This window comes from Panthera tigris, assembly GCF_018350195.1.
Source record: "Panthera tigris isolate Pti1 chromosome F3 unlocalized genomic scaffold, P.tigris_Pti1_mat1.1 chrF3_random_Un_scaffold_93, whole genome shotgun sequence".
In the NCBI taxonomy this organism is placed as follows: Eukaryota; Metazoa; Chordata; class Mammalia; order Carnivora; family Felidae; genus Panthera; species Panthera tigris.
The window spans coordinates 30,282-51,633 of record NW_024962191.1 but is presented as its reverse complement, the minus strand read 5'-3'; the positions used below and the strand labels follow the sequence as shown (position 1 = coordinate 51,633).

General features: G+C 46.3%; 1 long non-coding RNA gene across 11 annotated transcripts in view; it reads left to right on the top strand.

The window, feature by feature from the left end:
- The first annotated feature begins 1,346 nt into the window (after positions 1-1,346).
- Positions 1,347-21,352, top strand: part of LOC122236328 — a 44,721-nt gene continuing 24,715 nt past the window's right edge. For 2 of the 11 annotated variants that reach the window (XR_006214407.1, XR_006214402.1), the window contains exons 1-5: positions 1,350-1,584; positions 9,787-9,823; positions 10,345-10,395; positions 10,903-11,019; positions 15,208-15,280. This is a non-coding gene — a long non-coding RNA (uncharacterized LOC122236328). Of the gene's footprint in view, positions 1,585-4,055; positions 4,124-9,786; positions 9,824-10,341; positions 10,396-10,902; positions 11,020-11,939; positions 12,251-15,207; positions 15,281-21,352 lie in introns of all 11 variants that reach the window. The other 9 variants (XR_006214412.1, XR_006214411.1, XR_006214405.1 and 6 more) reach the window with 9 other exon arrangements.

The following is a 21,352-nucleotide window of genomic DNA, read 5'->3' as shown; positions in this document are numbered from 1 at the left end:
CCTGGCAGGCAAGTGCCCTATTGGGGTCCTGGAAGGATCCCTCTCTGCCACTCTCGCAGTGACCTGCGTGTGGGGGAGGGAGCCACGTAAGGCCTGGCCGGTCTGGGTGGAGAGCCACTGTATCATGGAAGACCCGATGATGATGATGGTGATGATGATGATGATGATGGCAGCTTTTATGGTTGCTGGTGCTTTTCCTAGGTCTCTGTTAAGTGCTTTATATTCACTATCTCGTTTATGTCTGGTATGGTTCCGAAGAGGCGGTCCTATTACACCCATTTTATACATACACGTATATTTTAATGTTTGTTTATTTTAGAGACAGACAAAGCACGAGCGGAGTCGGGGCAGAGCCAGAGGGAGACAGAATCGGAAACAGGCTCCAGGCTCTAAGCTGTCAGCACAGAGCCCGACGCGGGGCTCGAACCCGCGAACCATGAGATCGTGACCCGAGCCGAAGGCGGACACTCAACCGACTGAGCCACCCAGGCGCCCCTATTACATCCATTTTAAAGACGGGAACCACGGGGCTTGGAGCGTGTCCTTCCCAGGCTCCACCGCCTCAGGCCACTTCCCTGCAGCCCGGCCAGGAGCTGCTCCAGGAACGAAGGATGCATTTCCGCCCTGCCCGAAGGAGGGGGAGCGGTAGCCGGGCCGCCGGGCGTGGGAGGCGGGGCTTCCCGCGGGGGCGGGGCTGCGGGTGGTAGGGGCCCAGAGCGTGCGTCGCCCCGAGGACCTTCCCGCCGGGGGCCAGGCTGCGCGGCGGCGGCGGCAGGGCAGGCGGCGGCGGCGGCTCCTCCTCCTCCTCCTCCTCCTCCCTCCTCCTCCTCCTCCTCCCCGGCGCGCGGCGCGGGCGGCTCCTCCTCCTCCTCCTCCTCCCCCCCCCCCCCTCCTCCTCCCCCCTCCTCCCTCCCCCTCCTCCTCCGCGCGGGCGACAGCGGCTCCTCCCCTCCTCCCCCCCCCTCCTCCCCTCCCCTCCCCCCTCCTCCTCCTCCCCCCCCTCCTCCCCCCTCCTCCTCCGCGCGGGCGACAGCGGCTCCTCCTCCCTCATCCTCCCTCCCCCTCCCCCTCCTCCTCCCTCCCCCCTCCTCCCTCCCCTCGCTCCTCCTCCTCCTCCCCTCCCCCGTCCTCCTCCGCGCGGGCGACAGCGGCTCCTCCTCCCTCATCCTCCCTCCCCCCTCCCCCCTCCCCTCCCCCGTCCTCCTCCGCGCGGGCGACAGCGGCTCCTCCTCCCTCCTCCTCCCTCCCCCCTCCCCCTCCCCCTCCCCCCTCCCTCCTCCTCCCCTCCCCCGTCCTCCTCCGCGCGGGCGGCGGCGCGGCGCGGCCTGACGTAACCGGGCGCTCGGCCCCGCCCCAACGCGGCTGAAGCCTCGCGGCCAGAGAGCCGGCACCGCCGCCGCCTGGGCGTGGAACGCGGCGCGAGCGGCCGTGGCCTCCGGCGCCGCAGCTAAGCGGGCGCAGGGCGAGCGGGCGGCGGGACGGCAGCCCCGGCCCCGTCCCCAGCGCTCGGCTGACCGCGGGCCCCCTCGTGTCGTCCCACAGGCCGACCCTCGACAGAGGCTGCCGCGCACCGTCAAGAAGGAGGTGGGTGCCGGAGGCGGGGGCGGGGGCTCGGGGCGCGATCCTGGGGGAGGGGGCTTCCAAGCCCCCCGGGGAAGGGTCTGGAAGGAGAGGTAGCCGGTGTCGGCGGCGGGACGGCCATTTCCGCTTTGGGGCTCACCTGGCTGGGTACGTCCCTCCCGCGGAACTGAAGGCGGCCGAGTTTGGGGGTGGGGGTATAGGGGGACTCTGGATGTTTTTCTGCTGCGTGCCGGGGCGGGTGCAGCGGGAGGGCCCCCCGCGTGTGGGGCACCCCTGGATATGTGTGGGTAGGACCTCCTCTTGTGGTTGCGTCTCAGTCAGGTGAGGCCAGCGCCTGGGGGTGCTGACTGGGCGTATTGGGTGGTGGGGGGCTGAATGGAGCTGCAGAAGGGGGACCAGACTTCGGAAGGGGGGAAAGGTTCACTGGAAAAATGCCCCTCATCCCAGATCTGCCCTTGCCCGCAAATTCTCAATGCTTGGAGCCACCCCCAGGGGCCAAGAGACTCCCCCCGCCCCCACCCCTGAAAGCCCCTGGCAAGTGGGTTACTGCATTTGTGGGCTCGTCCCCTGCTGTTTTGGCAGCTGGGTGTCCCTTAGCCCCTACCCCACCCCCACATGCAGCAGAGTGAGAAGCAAGCAAGGTTCAGCTGTCCCTCTGCCCCTTCCCTCTCCTGGGGGCCAACTGGGAACCCAGGCCAGCCTTTGGCTTCTAGCCCTGGACTGCCCGCACAGGGGAGAATGCATAGTGGTTGGTTCCTGGGAAGCATTTAGATGCTTGGACTGTGTGTGTGCGTGTGTGTAAAGCATGCACACGCCTGTGTGGGCGAGGACCTGTGGCTGTGAGTGTGTGCCTCTGAGAATGTCTGTGCCTCGGTCTGGAGATATGCGCGTACATCTTCTTTCTGCGTGTACACGGGTCTGTGTGTTGATGTGTTTCCGTGAGTGTGAGGTGCATCTGTGTGATGCATGAGTCTCTGTGGACGTGGGAGAGGCCGTGACCATGTGCGTGTGATTGTGTGTGAGTCTGTTGCCTTCCTTATGTGACTTCACATCCTGGGGCCCCGCCACTGCTGAGCTGCCCCAGCCCTGTATCCTGAGTCCTCAGCCTGAGACCACAAATGCCCGCAGCCCTTGGGGGCTGGCCTCATTCCTGTGCCTGTGGGTGTGTGTTGAGGGTGTCCGCATCTGGTGTCGGCACTGAGCACCAAGAAGCCCCTCCCCGCCTGGGGGCAGACAGCCCCCAAAGGACAGCCTTGAAGCCGGGACCGGTTGCTGCCCCTCGCTGCTCAGAAAGCTCGGGCAGATGTGTCTGCGTGTAGGTCTCTAGGTGTGGCACGTCCCGCGTTGTTGAAAGAATCAGCTCCAGGGCTGACTGTGGATTCTAGCGTTTCTTCCTTTTTTTAATTTTTTTAACGTGTATGTATTTTTGAGACAGAGAGAGAGCATGAATGGGGGAGGGTCAGAGAGAGAGGGACACACAGAATCCCAAGCAGGCTCCAGGCTGTGAGCTGTCAGCACAGAGCCCGACGCGGGGCTGGAACTCACAGACCGCGAGATCATGACCTGAGCCAAAGTCGGACGCTTAAGCGACTGAGCCACCCAGGCGCCCCTCATTCTCGCATTTCGGAATAAGGTGGGATGTGTGGAATTCCTCGGAAAGGCCCAGATGTTTCCAGTTTAGCCCTCTTAGAGGCCCTGTGGGCACCTGAAGAAAGCTCTGTGTAGATAGACCACCTTCCAACAAAACATACAGACCCACGATATTCTGAGGACTATGTTCGGGGAGGGTGTCTCTAGCACCTCCCCCAAAAGCCTTCAGGTTAAAAACCTGCAGACTCTTTGCTCATTGTTCAACCAAACCTGGTTGTAATATGTGCTCTCCAGATGTTTGCAACTGGAATGGCTGTGTTTGCAAGGAAATGGTTGGCTGTTCAACTGGGAGTGGGGGCCACAGGCAGAAGAATGTGTGAACAAGGCATCTGCCTCTGGGCAGGGCTCCAGCTGGGACCCTGGTCCCAGCTCTGCCAGCAGCTCCCTCGATGCCCCGGACAAGTCCTTTCCCCTCTCAAGGACTCAGTTTCCACATGTGGACAAGGAGCGTCCTCGGAGGTCCCACCCAAGTCAGTCTAGTTTGGATTATTGGCCGCGGGGAGGGGGGTTGGGGTGGTGGGGTGGGTATACTTTGCCCCTGGTGACCAGAGGTGTGGGCGTGCATCCTCTCCCCTGGGAGCAGCCGAGTTTGGGGCATGGAATGAGCTTTCTGCCTGACAGGAGGCCAAGGCCATCGCCTGATCAGAGGGGCCTGTGTGGCCTCCCCCTGGGTGCCTCGGGGGGGCAGGGACAGAACCTTGCAGATTTGGGCAGAAGGCCTCTAGCGCCCATTCACTCCGGATCTGCAGGCAGAAGGCACGGCTTACAGTAGGGAGTTGGTGGCTGATTCTGAATTCTGTATTTCTTGGGGCACATCGTTTCAGGAATCAGAACTTCCACTTACTGGAGGCTACTCTGTGCCGTACCTTGTGTGGACAGGTAACTTTCTGAGGTGAGTGCGACCGTCCCCACTTTAGAGACAGAGAAACCGAGCTTGGAGGGGAGGCGTGAGTTGCTCAAGAGCACACGGCCGACAGGGTGCGGAGCCAGGGACTTCACCCCCAGGTCTGTCTGACATCAGAGCCGGGCTTTTACGTGTCATAACCCAAACGTGTCCATCCACGTCTCCGCAGCACTGCAATGTCAGCACGGGTGGTGCCGTGATTTCCGTCGCACGGATGTGAAAACTGGCCCAGAGAGAATAAATGATGTCCCAAGGGCAGAGAACAAGTAAAGGACGAGTTCAGGTCTTCTGTTTGTCAGCCCTTTGTTCAGCCCGGGTGCCCCCTGAGGGCATGGCCACAAGCCCATGTCCCACCACAGCCGACTTCCTCTCTCCTTCCCTTTCCCTGCCCACCTCTTTGGGGAACATCTCCCCCCAGGATCAGAGAGCCAGGCTCCAGTGGAGTGGCGTAGGGAAGCTCTTTGCCTAGAAATCCGGGAGTCAAGTCAACTCTTCCTTCTCCCCATTTTCTGGGTTCAGAGGAGCCACATCCCTGCCTGTCACAGCCTTTCCCAGAGACACCTCCCACCCTTCTTTCTGGAACTGTTGGCGTAACAGTCAGTTGCTTTTTTATTTTTTTCTATTTAAAAAATGTTTTACTGTTTTTATTTATTTTTGAAGGAGAAGGAGAGACAGAGCAGGAGTGGGGGAGGAGCAGAGAGAGAGGGAGACCCAGAATTCGAAGCAGGCTCCAGGCTCTAAGCTGTGAGCACAGAGCCCGATGCGGGGCTCAAACCCACAAACCGTGAGATCATGACCTGAGCCGAAGCCGGGCACTAGTGCACTGTACCATCTGAAAAGTAGGAAGAAAGCTTTAACTTGGTAGGCTGTTACCAAAGACCGTCTGTAAGTTAGTTTTGGAAGTTACAGGAAAGACCGAGATCGAGCAGACAGTGTTTGGATCCTTAAGGTGCTCATAAGAGAATAGAGCTGTCCCTGGGGTTTTTGAAACAGAAAACTTTCTGTGGTTTTTAAAAGTAATTTTCAAAGGAATTCATTTTTATTCATGGCCATTTGTTCACTTCACAAGTAACTCTTAAGTGCCTGTTAGCTACTAAGTGTTATCCTGTTGTTGTAGAATACGAACGTTCCAAAACCAGTCTCTGCACCCCAGGAGTTTGTTGTTACCACCGTCCTTTGTATTATTTACTCTATTTAGTGCTTTCTAGGTGCCAGAGTCTCGTAGAGCTTATACTTATCATTGTTATTTTGTATTGGCATTTGTTCCAGTTACCGTAAGTTCCCGGTGAGGAATCCGAGTTTTCAAAGACTGGGTAGAATCTACGGTAAGCGTGCAGAGTGAGTAGTTCAGTTTGCCAGGTGGAGAGGCAGAAGGACCAACATTGGTGTGTTTGACAGTGTTTGTAAACTATCGCGATTACGTGTTTGGTGGAGTAGACAGCAGTGCAGAGGCGAAGGTGTACGAGTGAACTTAGCAGGATTTAGGAGCAGCTGGGTTTTGCTGGTAGAAAACGTGTGCTATGGCAATGGTTGGGAATGAGGTGAATACCTAGGTAAGACAAACTTATGGAAGCTTGTTAGTGCTCTAGAAAGGAGTAGATCGTACCCGATAGGCCTTGGGAAATTTCTTCGGTAGAATGCTTTTAGCGGCAAATAATAGGTGACTTCTATCAGTGACTAAAGCAGTAGGAACCAGAAATGTTTTGATGGTTCAGTGATGTCATCAGGATGCCAGTCGTCTCTTGTTCAGTTTTGGAGTTGGTGGTATTTTTATTTCTCCTTTCGGGGGTGGCTAATAGCAACGGCTCCAGGTATCATATTCTCATGGGAACAGCCAGTGGGTGGGAAAGACTGCTTTTCTTTCGGTGTTTCTTTTCACTAGGAAGAGGCTTGCAGTAGACTTCCTCTAACATTTTAAAGACTAGGTTAGGTCACACACTCATTCCTCAACGGGTCCCTGGTAAATCAGGTACTGTGATTAGCTTAGAATAATCCTTTCTCTTTTTGAAGCCAGGGTGAGGCCACCTTCTCTGTGTATGGAGACAATAAATATCCCAATAAAGTTGTGATTCTCTAGCAAGAATGAAGAATACGGAATGGCTCTTAGGGAGGGAGCCAGCAGTATTGGATGCAGGGATTTTGGAGAATTTGAAGCAGAAGACTAATAAGATTAGATTTGAGTTGGGACACTCTGGTTGATGCATAAAATAGAGATCACCAAGCCTTTTTCCTAAAGAGCCAGTGAATATTTTAGGTGATGTGGTCTCTCAGCTCTGCCCTTGTAGTGTGAAAGCAGCCATAGCAATATGTAAGTGAAGACATGGGACTATGCCCCAAGAAAACACTGTTACAGAACCAGATGGCAGGTTGGATTTGGCCTGTGGCCGTAGTTTGCTGAAGCCTCATATGGAGGATAGGTTATAGGAAACCACATATAGAGACTGGGAGGCAGAGGAAGCTCCTGTTTTCTTAGCCTAGTATTAGTCCATTATGAAACTTTCAGCTGTGTAGATTGAAAACGTCAGGGGGTTCAATTTACTCCGTTAGTTTTTGTTTCTGGGCCTTGTGTCTTTCTCATTTGTTTTGGTTAACTTTTTTTAGTCATTTAAGAAATAACAATAATATGTGGTGCCTTTTTTTTTTCCCTGCGAAAATCATCAGTTAAGAACTCATGTTTGACTACGGCACTGGCAGGGGAAAGATAAAGCAGAGATCGAAACAGTATAGTTAATACGAATTTGTGATTCCTGAATATCAAAACTTAGGGGGTGAGAGAGAACTCTCAGAAGATTCAGAGATTTACAGGTTGTGTGCCAGCATTTAAATTGGGCATGAAGAATGAGTAGGACTTTATCAGATGAACAGAGGAGAGCAGCAGGAATGAGGACACAGTGATTATGACTTTTTGATTATCTTGGCAATAACTGCCTTTAATAGGTGAACTATATTTTTAATTTTCTAAGAAATTAAGGAAAAGAAACAAACAAAAAACTATAATCAGTAGTATGTTGTTATACTGGGTCTGATAGTTCTGTTTTTTTCTAGAACAATCCCTGTTACTTCTTTTGTTCCTATCTGCCAGAAAAAATGAACTGAGTCCTAGTTAGTGGGAGAAAATTAACTGATTTTTCATATTTGAGAGGAACTTGTATATGGTAGAATATAGTGGCAACCACCAGGGTTCTCTCTTTTTTTTTTTTCTGAGTAAAATAGGATTGTTGCTTGTTTTCACACTTTCTGACATCATGATTTCATCTATTCCTTTTAAACCTTTCTTCAAATGGGTATATAGGAATGTAGGAATTTTCAAGGCAAATACCAAGAAAAAGAGTTTCCAGGAAAGGTGTTCTGTGACATAACCTTCTGACTGTAACCACGTGTAAGACATCAACCCAAATAATAAAAATGTCATATAACACAGTTGTGTTGGAGGCACCCTAACGACACCCAGATTTGATTATTGACTAGAAGAGCTCACAGGACTCAGCATATACTTGTACTCGTGCCTATGGTTTGGTACGGGGACAGGCTGAAAGGCCAATCACCACAGAGGAAAGGTGCATGGGGTGAAGGCCAGAGGAGACCAAGCGCAGGCTTCCAGGAACCCTTTCTCTATGGAGTTAGCAGGATGTGCTGAATTCCTCCAGCATGAAATTAGGGCAGCACAAGTGAAATGTTGTCTGCCAGTACGAGGCTTATGGATACTCAGTGCCCGAGGTTTCATCAGATGCTAATCACATAGGCATCTTCTCCTTAGCATGTCCCCAAATTCCAGGTTTCCAGAAGGAAATGAAGTGTACGGCCTGAAGCACATTGATTGTACCAGCACTTAGGCAGAGTGAGCGACTCTTAACCAGCTAGGGAATGGTGGGAACCCTCCTGAAATCCAAGATCCCAGGGAACCACCAAGGGCCAGTCATTCAAGTAGGATGTTCGGAGGGTAGCCATCTTTGGCCCGCTGGATGAAACCTGTTCTGCATAGGAATTATAGCCCTGACTTAATTTTTGGTGGTGTCTTAAGATTTTATTTTACTAGCAAGTAATATGATGGTTACCATGGTACTGGTTTCAGTTTCATCATCCATATGAGGTAGGTATTTGCACAAAAATTACTAGGGCAATATTAGTTCATTATAATCTTTTTTTATGTGGCTAAGCTTTCATTATGATTCTTAGATATGATAAACATAATGATTTTTGATTTAAAATTAGAATGAAATCTCTTAATTATATGGAAAACCCAGGTTTGATTCCTATAGTGCTGAATCCCTGTTTATAGTTATAAGATATTTGATCATATTCACCAATTGTTTTCTTGGCTAAGTATACAAATAACTTTTGTATGTGTGCATTTTGCTTTATGTATTTTCATATACTTCCATATGGGAGACAGTCCCCCTACTGTGTTACTTTGATCTCTATCTTCATTTTCAAGGTGACTGTATCATGCGTTAATATATGCTAAGAGTAGCTTCAGTGGATACCATGTCTTGTTGTTGGTGTTGTTCTATACATTTAATAAGCCTTATTTTTTACACAAGTTTTAAGTTCACAGCAAAATATAATAGAAAGTACAGAGAGTCTCCATATACCATACCCCCGTACACGCCTAGCCTCCCCTGTTGTCACCATATTGCACGACAGTGGTCCATTTTTCGTAGTATATTTTTTTTCAGTTCCTTTGTTTAGTTTTGAGCGAGAGAGCATGCATGTGTGTGAGCAGCAAAAGGGCAGAGGGAGAGGGGAGAAAGAATCCTGTGCTGTCAGCACAGAGCCTGATGCAGGACTTGATCCCATGAACTGTGAGATCATGACCTGAGCTCAGATCCAGACTTGGACGCTGAACCAACTGAGCCACCCAGGCACCCTGAGAACAGTGGTGCATTTTATATGGACACTAACTCATCATTTTCAGGCAAAATCTCTAATTTGCATTAGTGTTCATCCTTGGTGTTATACATCCTGTGAGTTTTAACAAATGTGTAATGATGTGAATCCACCTTTGTGGTATCGTGTGAAAGAGTTTCACTGCCTTAAAAGTCCTCTGTGCTGTGCCCCTTTATCCCTACATTCACCCCAACCCTTACCTCCGTAGCCTTGCTCTTTCCAGAGTGTCATTATAGTTAGAATCATACAGTGGATATCTTTGAATGTTTAGAAAATTAAACTTCCGTGGTCATTGAAGGTAGGCATTCAAGACATTCTTTGCCCTTTGTTTTGTTTTGTTGCTCATCAGGAGAGGATCTGATGACCTATGCCTTCCATGAAAAAAAGCATGATTGCTCTAGATGTGTGTCACCTAATGGGGAGGGTTGAGAAAAATGACATCATGAACCAGTACATAGCACTCACATTGGGAGCATCCTCCTCTGTGATGTGCGGTGGGTGGAGATAGACTCTCTAGCAATGGAAGGAGACAGTCTCAAGAGGTTAGAACTTTACCTAACTGGAATGCCAATCTTTCCTTCTTACATTGCAATCATTGGAAATAAGGCCAGGGAGAGTCTGTTTGCTGTGGTTTGGCCATGCTGCAAAGGACAATAGCTATAGAGCCCACTTTGTGAGGGGGTGTTTCATCCTAAAACTGAACAGTCTCTACTGAAGGCTGGGGAATTCTGTTGATTTAACATGTATTTTACTTTCTTCTTTAGGAGCAGATAAGAATGCTGAGGAAGACTCTCTAACCAGGTAGGATTTGTATGGATTTGTAAAAATGACATTTGTTGGGGCACCTGGGTGGCTCAGTCGGTTAAGGGTGTGACTCTTGATTTCACCTCAGGTTTGTGAGTTCAAGCCCCATGTCGGGTTTTGCGCTGACAGGCTCCGTGGGATATCTTTCCCTCTTTCTGTGTGCACTCACTCTGAAAGTATAAAGGAATGAAATGAAATGAAAAGGAAAAGGAAAGGAAAGGGAATGAATGAACTGAAAATGATGTGTTTCCTAAGGGAATGCAGAGAACAAAAGCAGTTGTTGAGTGTTCTACCCTGGACTAGACACTATATCCTATGCGTAACATCCGTTCAGTTATATAGTCATTGCATAGCTTTGCAAAGTAGCTGTGTTATTGTAGCCTACTTTTTATTTCTTTGGCAAGTGTGGTTTAGGGAAGTTGATTACTCGCCCCATGATTCCATAGTTAATGGGTAGCTGAGGGGCTTTGCCCATCAGCCCGTGAAGCTTCCACATCCATTCTCTGGTTCCTCAGCAGCACTGAGATGAAGATCCGGATCCTAGGGCAGATCAACTCAGAATGTCAAAGGTAATGATGTCGGAACTCTAATTTAGGGTTTTCGTAAGAACCCAGGTTAGTCCAAGCATTTCCCCTTATGTATTTGACCACTAGTGCTAACAAAATAATTAGTGCAGTGGTAACTACTCCCATGTTTTTGCCATCAGAGATTTTAGGGTGGATGTCAGCTATGGCCATGGTGTCACAGCTTTCACATAATAAGCAAGATCTCATCAGGCAGCACCTTAGATATGGTGATATCTCCTCTTCTGAGACAAATCATTTTTCTGTAAGGGAAGGATATCTAGTTGTAGACCATGTTATGTTAATTAAATTCAGCCTCTCTTTCGAGGATATTGCTATATGATTCTCTGTTGCCTAAGTTCCCAGTCTGGTTTCCCTTTGGGCTAGTACCCTTGACTAGTTCTAGGAAGCTTTTTCTTTTTTTGGAGATGTTTTTCCCATGACTTTTCTGTCCTGTGTTTTTGCCTTTTTACTTTCTCTCTGATTTTCTTGGTATTCCTTTTTTTTTTCCAGTAATTTTTCCACTTCTGCCAGCGAAGGACTCTCCATTTTTCCAGAGGTCAAAGCAAAAGCACTTAGAGTCTCACGATTTAAGGAACCTCAGAGATTAATTCACCAAAATACCCTCTGGTACGTCAACCTACATTTAACCTCCTTGACCAATGGTTGTTTCCATGGAGAATTTGAAACTCAAAAGAGATTGAAGTGACCTATTTGGATATGATAAGTGACAGAAATGAGATTTCAATTTGGGTTCTTTTCTTTCTTTCTTTCTTTCTTTCTTTCTTTCTTTCTTTCTTTCTTCCTTCCTTCCTTCCTTCCTTCCTTCCTTCCTTCCTTCCTTTTCTTCATTTTTTTTTCTTCACCTTGCAGGCAACATTTAAATAATAGAAAGCTGGGGAGTGGGTCTAATGAATACAGTGAAGGAGGGTAAGCATCGAATTAGCAGAAGAGACCGGGTTTCAAGAAGAACAACACTGAGTTAGGTGGGAATAAGAGTTTTAGAAGAGATGTCAGAATATGGGGGGTTTTGCCCAGTGAGATATAGGTAAATGACAGGAATGAAGGACCCAGGATTCGGGGAGTTGTTTAGAAAGGCATATTCAAATAGAGAGTTCAAGAGGGTCCTGACCAGGTTTCTGCTCCTGTGTGTGTTGGTTTCATTGAAGGTGTGAGCATACCTCAGATTTTCTGGTGAGAGAGATTAAAAATCATTTGCGCTGCTGGGAAGAGTCTGTTTACAGCAAATAGAAGTATGATATCATCGACTTCCACCCCAAGTTAGGGAGAATGGCTTAGATCCTCTCAAGGAATTGGGGGTGGGAGATGGAGATTCTGAACAACAGAGATGTATGGCCCAAGGCAAGCTGTCTCCTCACTCCACCTCCTTTCCTAAATCTGTGATGCCCTTCCCATGTACCTGTAGGGCTGGGCAGGGGTAGGACTGACTTGTCAAATCAGTAAGGGAGCTTCATCTGGATAGGTGATAACATGCCTATGTTGAGGTGACTGTGTGGATGACTGAGACTCCCAATTCGCTTGTTCTCCAGGAGCAGGACATGGCTCCTACCCTCGGTCATTTGAGCCCATCCTTGTTGTAGGAGTGTGTGCCTTCATAGGCTAAAGATTGAAAGGTTGGAGAATGCCACTGAACCGTGTGGAAGAGTGATGTAGGAGTGGGAGCTCATCGGGAAGAAAATATTCAGGCAGCGTATAGAGAAATAGAGGCACAACTACCAGGACCATTTTGTTCGCAGTCTCTCTCCTTGGGTAGCTGAATGCCCCTGAAGGCTTGGAAGGTCTTGCTAGTTATTATGGACCTAAATAAGGCAAGACCAGTGGAGGAAAAGAGTTGGCCTTGGTAAGTTTTGATCTTTTAATCTCTAGTTAGTACCTCCACTCATATCATAGAAACCTTAACTTTGGTATATTTACTTAAACGGAGGTCTACCTGACACACAATGTAATATGTGATGCAACAACTCTGGATGTTCCACGATGCTCGCCATAAGCGTAGCTCCCGTCTGTTAATGTATGATGCTATTACGATACCACTGACTAGATTCCCTGTGCTGTACCTTTGAGCCTTGTGATTTATTCATTCTATAACTGGAACCCTGAACTTCCCTCTCCCCTTCACCCACTTTGTCCAACCCCCCACCGGCCCTCTCTTCTGGCAACAGTCAATTCTCTGCATTTATGGGTCTGTTTCTGCTTTTTCTCTGTTTGCTCATTTGTTCCCCTTTTTAGATTCTACATAGAAGTGAAATCATATAGGATTTGTCTTTCTCTGACTTATTTCACTTAGCCTCATACCGTCTAGGTATATCCATGATGTTGCAGATGGCAAGATCTCATTCTGTTTTATAGCTGTGTAATATTCCAGTGTGTGTGTGTGTGTGTGTGTGTGTGTGTGTGTGTGTGTGTATGGGTCTGTCTGTACGTGGTCTGTTCATGTATTGATGGACAATTGGGTTGCTTCCATATCTTGTCTATTGTAAATAATGCTATAATAAAGATAGGGGTGCATATATCTTTTCAAATTTGCTTTCCATTTCCCTTGGGTAACGAAATACCCAGTAGTGGAATTACTGGATCCTATGGTATTTGTATTTTTAATTTGTTGAGGCCCCTCCGTACTGTGGCGATATCACTGTGGCGATACCAATTTACATCCCGACCAGTGCGCAAGGGTTGTTTTTTCTCCACACCCTGAGCAACCCTTGTTGTTTCCTGTGTGGTGAAACTGAGCCATTCTGACAGATGCGAGGTGAGAAGTCATTGTGGTAACGTTTATAGATTTAATTTTCAACCATTTCAGAGAATTCCCTGCCTGTCACCCTTGGTTATGGAAACTCAGACTGGGTCTTTCCTGGAGATTTCACAGGTTAGGAGAGGTGGAGGCAAAATAGAGAACTGAAAGCTTGTTTAAAACGGGGTGCAAATTTTGAAAGACCTGTACTCTGGAAACCGTAAAACACAGATGAAAGAAATTGAAGGTGATGGAAAGAATGAGAAAGATACCCAATGCTCATAGATGGGAAGAATACATATTTTTCCCAAAAGCAATCTACAGATGTAATGCAATCCCTGTCAACATACCAACAGCATTTGCCACAGAGCTAGACAAACAATCCTATACATTGTATAGAACCACAAAAGACCTTGAATGGCCACAGCAATATTGCAAAAGAGGAAAACTGGAGGTATCGCAATCTCAGCTTTCAATTTTATTCCAAAGCTGTAGTAATCCTAACAGTATGGTGGGTACTGGCGTAAAAAATAGCCACATAGCTCAATGGAATAGAACCGAAAACCTAGAAATAAATCCACAACTGCATGGTCAGTTAATGTTCCCCAAACAGGAAAGACTATCCAGTGGGGAAAAGGCAGTCTCTTCACCAAATGGTGTTGGGAAAACTGGACAGGTCACATGCCAAAGAATGAACCTGGACCAATTTCTTTACCATACACAGAAATGAACTCAAAATGAATTAAAGACCTAAGTGTGAGACCTGAAACCATAAAAAATCCTTGAATAGAGCACAGGCCGTCATTTCTCTGACTTTGGCTGTAGCAACATTTTACTAGTTATGTCTCCTGAGCCAAGGTAAATAAAGCAAGAACAAACTAGGGGGACTACATGAACCTACAAAGCTTTTGCACAGTGAAGGAAACCGTCACAACTAAAAGGCAACCTCTGGGATGGGAGAACATATTTGCAAATGTTTTGCAAATCCAGTAAAGGGGTAGTATCCACAATGTATAAAACATTGATACAAGTCAACATCCCCCGCCTCCAGAAAACCCCAGTTTCAAAATGAGCAGAAGACATAACCAGACATTTTTCCAAAGACAACATACAGATGGTCAACAGACACATGAAAAGATGCTCCCCCAAACTGCAACGAGATACCACATCACACCTGTCAGAATGGCTAAACTCCAGGACACAAGAAGCAAGTGTTTGCGAGGATGTGGAGACAAAGGAACCCTCTTGCAGTGTTGGTGGAAATGCAAATGGGTGCGGCCCCTGTGGAAAGCAGTATGGAGGTTCCTCAAAAACTTAAAAACAGAACTCTCCTATGATCCAGTAATTGCACTACTGGATACTACCCAAGAGAATACAAAAACACGAATTCCACGGGACACACGCAGCCCTGTGTTTATTGCAGCATTATTTCCAATAGCCAGCACAAGGGTCCATTGACAAATGAGTGAACGAAAAAGAAGTCCTATATGTATGTACGTGTGTATATGTATATCCATACACACACATACACACACACACACTGGAATATTACTCAGCCATAAAACGATGAAATCTTGCCTTTTGAAATCACCTGGATGGAGCCTGAGAGTAGTATGTTAAGCAAAGTCAGGGAAAGACAAATACCATATGATTTTACTCATGTAGCACTTAAGAAACAACGAATGAGCAAAGGGAGAAAAAAAGGGGGGACAAACCAAGAAACAGGCTCTTAACTGCCGAGAACAAACAGATGGTTCCCAGAGAGGAGGTGAGTGGTGGGCGGGGTGAGGATGTGATGGGGATGATGGAGTGAGTGTCCTTGTCATGATGAGCACGGGGTGAGTATGGATTTGGTAAATCACTATATTGTACAACTTAAACTAATAAGACACTGGATGTTACTGTTACTGGAATTAAAATAAAACTTAGTAGAAAAAACAGAGGCCAACTTCTAATTATAACAGGAAACTTCGTTGAATAAACAGATAGCTGACCTTTCCCTTAATTTTTGAAATTTTGTTTTTAAAAAAATGAACATGTTTTTGTTGTATATTTTTGCTCTAAAGGCTTTCCGACCAACCTGGTCCTGATGATTCATGGCCTACATCAGCTAGCCAAGACTTAGATTTCGGTACCAAGGTAAAGTACCCTCCTGTGACACTCACTTTCCTGCTCTGAATTTAGTTTTCTCCCTTATTTACTCTGAAAATTTAAGAGTAGCCTGTGCATCATCATTTTATGTGTGTAATGGAAATTTAGCAAGAACAAACCCCTTGACAGATACATGACACGTTGGATTTTTTGTTTTGTTTTGTTTTACTTTGGTAAATCCTAGAGGTGGAGGCTGAGAAAAGAATGGGCTGGAAAATATATAATGACCGTCAAATTATACTGGGAAAAGCTTTCCCATAATGGAGGAAATATGACATTTGGTTAAGGATAAGGATTCTTACTGTGATACTAACATGACTGATAATTATGAAGCCTAATGAAATCTTATTGGATCTAATTATTGTAGGTTGCCCCCGCCCCGGGCAATTTTTATTTTGAGAGAGAGATACAGGATTTTCCCTTGTCTGTATCCTTTGTTCTACACATAGACTAAAATAATATTAGAAAATGTAGAAACTTAGATGTTTACATTTTTTCTCAACATTTACCTTACAAAGGTGTTTCCCTGTATTTTTGAAATAACTCCATGAAGAGTAAGTTAAAATTGTGCATCTCCCTGAAGAATACGTATTTTGCTGAGAAGAGTAGCTCTATGAGCAGAGGCTCTTTTTAGCCAAGTTGTCAAATTTCTAATTTCAGAAATCTTTCCTATTCTAGCTTTGAAAAATATCTCCTCCTAGTCCTTGTGTCAGATTCTAAAATTTAAAGTTTCAGACATCTGATATTTAGTTAAATATTCATTTCAAAGCCCCTAAATCATTATAAGCTACTGGAGGTTAGGAAACACACTTGTTTGACTCCTGGAGCTCCTAGAATGAAGTCTTGCTTGGAAGAAGCAATGTCATAGGTTTTGAATGTGAATAAATGAGTAGGGAAATGGAATTCCGTAGAATGGAATTTGAAAAGTAATGAAATACGCATGATATGTCACAATTAAATATGTGAATTTAAAAAGTAAGGTCAGTTTGTATTCCGTTTTGGTGTTTAATATGTATAAACGCAAATGAATTCTATTGAGGAAATCAGGAGTTACATACGAAAGAAGGTTGCAGTATATATTTAGTACCCTCCCATTGTGAGCTTAGAATTGCAGAGAAAAATTCCTCAGCCTTTGTTTATTTTAAACCGCATCTGTGTCCCATTACATACATCTTTTGAAGGTTCACATTTCTTTCTAGAATTCTCATTCCCAATTCTTTCTCCATAGTGACAGTTGATGTGTTAGAAACCTTTCTTTTTCTGTTTTTTCGTTAGTCTAGTAATAATTTATAGCTTTTAGGAAGCAATAGATGCCAGTAATTGAACAATTTATTTTATAGTGACAAAACTTAAATATTACAGTATTTATAACCAGATAACTGTAGAGTGATAAAAGTCAGTATTATTAGGGATATACTGTGAATCAAAGCCTCTGTTTTACGTATAGATTATATATATATATCTTGAAAAGCTTTCAAAGAGACTATTGTTCATAGTATATTCCCAATCCTACTTATGTACCTGCTGAAAAATGTATGTTGTTTCCACTTACCTTATTTTACTCACATTTCTCCTTTTCTTCCTTGTCTTAAGCTCATGCTTGATTGATTGGTCGTGTCTTCTATTGTTTCCTTTTTTCCTCTTATCCCCCCATACTTTTTAATGTAATTTTTATTTTTTTAAAAGTTTATTTATATTGGAGAGAGAGAGAGAGAGAGAGTGCAAGTGGGGTAGGGGCAGAGACAGAGGGAGACACAGAATCCAAAGCAGGCTGCAGGCTCCGAGCTGTCAACACAGAGCTCAATGTGGGGCTCAAACCCACAAACCGTGAGATCATGACTCATGAGCTGAAGTTGGACGCTGAACTGACTGAGCCACCGACGTGTCCCCCCCCCCCCAGCATGCTCTTTTTTAATGGTTTACCCCTACCCTAATTTTTCCTGGCAGAAAACATTTCCTTAGTGTCTGTTCTCTTAGTACATCACTTTCTGTCAACTCCATTGTCAACATATTGGTTATGGAATTCTGTCTGTGTGTGGTTTTCATCCATGACTCATTGCCCCACAAGGTTTATTATTCTTTTCTTCTCTTTCTTGGAAGGAGGTGAGCTAAATGTTTTTGTAATGTTTGTATTTCTCTTGGAAAGGGAGGGCGAGAGAGAAAGAATGAGCAAGTGCTCGTTGTTGTGATCTGAAAATATGCAAGGTACGATCTCAGTCCTTTTATATTTGTGGAGGGCTGTTTTGTGACCCAGGATGTCACTTATACTGGAGAATGTTCTATGTGCACTTAAGAAGAATGTGCATTCTACTGCTGTTGGATGAAAAGATCTCAATATATCGGTGTTGATATCCGTGTATGTAAATGTATATATGAAGGCCAATATATATGTATGTATATCTGAATACATCTGGTCCAGTGACACATAGGATCTGTGTTTCCTTACTGATATTCTGCCTTGACGATCCGCCTATTGCCATGCGTGGAGTCTTAAAGTCGTCTACAATCATGGTATTTGTATGTATACATTTATTCATGTTTGTGATTCATCGATTCATATGTGTGGGCGTTTCACTTTGGGGACATAAACGTTTGCAATTGTTAGGTCCTCTTGATGGATAGACCCCTTAATTATGATAAAAAGCCCTTCTGAATCTGTTACTACCGTCTTTGGTTTAAAATCTAGTCTGTCTGGTGGAAGTATGGCGACTCCAGCTTTCTTTTGACTTCTAGTAGCATGATAGGTTGTTCCCCACACCTTCACTTTGAATCTGGAGGTGTCCTGGGGTCTAAAATCAGTGTCTTGTTGACAGCATATAGATGGATCTTGTTCTTTGGTTTTGTTTTGTGTTTTATCCGTTCTGATTCCCTGTGTCTTTTGATTGGGGCATTGAGTCCATTGACATTCAGAGTGATTAGTTAAAGATATGGATTTAGTGCCATTGTGTTATCTGAAGGTTTCATGCTTTTGGTGAGGCCTCTGGTCCTTTGTCGTCTCTGCTGCTTTCCACTCACAGAGTCGCCCCTTAGGATCTCCTGCAGGGCTGGTTTAGTGGTCATGAACTCCATTAGGTGTTGTTTGTCTGGGGAAGCCTTTCTCTCTCTTTCTATTCATATGACAGCCTTGCTGGGGAAAGCATTCTTCGCTGCATATGTTCCCATTCAGCACATTGACTGTTTCCTACCCCTCCCTTCTGCCCTGCCAAGTTTCATTGGACAGGTCTGCTGCTACCCTTATGTGTCTTCCCTTGCAGATTAAGCCCCGTTTGTCCCTAGCTGCTTTCAGAATTCTCCCTTGATCTTTGTATTTTTCCAGTTTCGCTATGACATGTCGTGGTGTTGACCTGGTTTTGTTGATTTGGAAGGGAATTCTCTGTGCCGCCAGGACTTGGATGCCTGTTTCCTTCCCCAGGTGAGGGAAGCTCTCAGCTGTAAGTTGTTCAAATAAACCTTCTGCCCCTTTCTCTCACTCTTCTTCTTCTGGGACCCCTATGATGTGGCTATGATTTCATCTCACCGAGTCAATTAGATCTCTAGTACCTGCCTCGTGGTCTAGTAATTTCCTTTCTTTCCTTTCTCTGCTTCATCTTTGTCCACAATTGTATCTTCTATTTCACCGATTCTCTCTTCTGCTTCTCCCATCCTTGCTGTCACTGCATCCCGTTTATTTTGTATCTCCTTTACAACATTTCGTTTTCAGCATTCAACGTGACAGTTCCAAAAACTTGATCAGATATATTGTTTCTGTCTCTTTTGAGCACTTCTCTGGCTGTCCTTTCTTCCTGGAATTGTTTTTGAGGAGAATTCTTCCGTTTTGTCGTTTTGGCTAGTTTCTTGTCCTTTATGTGTTGTAATAGCTTGTTCTGTGTCCCACACCTGTGAGTACTACTATATTAAAAAGGGGTCATACACTGTCCAGGGCCTGGCGGTCGAACGAGTGTTTTTGGAGTGTGTTGTGTGCACTCTTTTGGTGCATCTTTGCTTGCTTCTCACACTACTTGGAGTGGTAGTTTGGGCCTTCCACCCGGTGTGCTTTGATTTGTTTGTTGAAGTAATCCTGGAAAAAAGGAGAAGAGGGTGGTGAAGAATCCTTAGCCCAAACAAAGCGAGAAATGACAGGAGTGGAAAAAAAGACCAGGCAGTGACTCAAAGGAGCTATAGGGCTTAATGCAGAAAGAGAAGGAGGAAAAGGAAGAAGGAGATCTGGAAAGGTATGGAGAAAATGCCCGATCAAACAAACAAACAATCAGAACAGAGGAACAAAGAGAAAAAAATATATATATAATTAGCTTTGACTGAAAATCAACTCGAGACTACTAGGCTGATTCCAACGGGAGAAGAGGAAAGAGGAGAGTAGAAAGACAAAAAAGGGAAAAAGAGGAGAAAGGGACAGAAAAGGAAAGAAAAGAGGGGCGCCTGGGCGGCTCATTTGATGAAGTGTCCGACTCTTGAATTTGGCTCAGGTCATGTTGTCGCTGTTGGTGGGTTCGATACCCCCACCAGCCTCTGCAGTGAGCATGGATCCTGCTCGGATTCTGTCTCTCTCTCCCTCTCTCTGTACCTCTCCTGCTTGATCACTCACTCTCTCTCTCAAAATACAGAAATAAACATTAAAAAAGAAAAGATAAAAAGAACAATAATTCAAATGAAAACAAACAAACAAACTCAGATACGAAACCAGAGGAGAGTTGTCTGTTGGTGCCTGGGACTGGTGGCTGTGCTGGTCTAGGGGAGGGGCTGTCTGGTCCCATCAGTGTCAGTCTCACTCCCATAGAGAAGCAGTTACCAGGCACAGAGAGGCAGGGTTTGGTGTAATGGGCCTGCCTCCACCGAGGCTCACTGTCCGTTCCCTGAAGCCCCACGATGTAGGTCATGGGGAGAGAAATGGTGACACCCCAATCTCTCCTGCCCACACGAGGTGTCTCAAAACTCACTGTTCAGGCCGTCCTCACGGAATAGCCTGGGGGGCCGGCTTGCCTGGCTGCACAGTCTCCTGTGCTCCCTGAGCACTGAGTTGGGATTCAAAACCCTGTAGGATCCCGCTTTGCTCGGACCTGGTTCTGGAGTAGCGCCACTCTGCGCAGTGGACAGAGGGCCTCTGGCTCGTGCCTGCAGGGTCTTTTTCCCTTGGGCAGGGCAATACCTCCCCTTTCCACCATACTCAAGGTGTTCTCTCCCAGTGTAGCCCTGAGATTGCTACCAAGCCTAGGGGCGGCTCCCTCCCCACCAGGCATGGGAGGTGGTAGCTCTTTTCTAGAGAAAGTCTGGCAACCTTGAAAATTCTGGTTTTTAGCCTCTAAGGCTGTTTTGCAAAGTAGAAACTGGCTCTCTGGACCTCTCCTTGGTCTGTGGTCCAGACAGGTTTTCTCATATCCAAATGCACTTCCCGCAGCCCCTCTCTCTACCTTCCTTTGGTTTCTCCACCAAAGGGCTTCCCCCACTCCCTGCCTGTGCTGCCCATTTTATGTCTCCCAATTCGCATACACACCCTTCTGTCCCGCCGAGCTGTCTGTTTGCACCTGTGGAGATTTTTCTGTCCCTCTGCAGCCTGTACTCCTGGTATTCCGAGTGTTGTGACCTCAATACTGCTGTGTTTGAGGGACAAGGGAAATTCTGATCCCCCTCCTCTGCCATCTTAACTCCTCCCGCCTCCTTTTACTTTCCTTTTCACAACTTCAGAGTTCTGTGTAGGTTTGCGTTATATCAGTTTAATATGTTTTCTAGATATTTATGATGGGCTTTTTTCTTACTTGAACTGTATTGATCTGAATTTTCTGTCTTTTTCTTTTCTTAAAGTGTATTCATTTATTAATTGGAGAGAGAGACAGAGAGAGCACAAGTGGGGAGGGGCAGAGAGACAGAGGGAGAGAGAGAAAATCCCAAGCAGACCCTGCACTGTCAGCGCAGAAGCAGATGGGGGGCTTGAACCCGTGAACTGTGAGATCATGCCCGGAGCCAAAATCAAGAGTCAGGTGCTAACTGACTGAGGCATTCAGGCGGCCCTAACATGTTCTTCCTACGTCCCCTGGGTACTTTAAATTTAATATGCCCTAGTTTAAA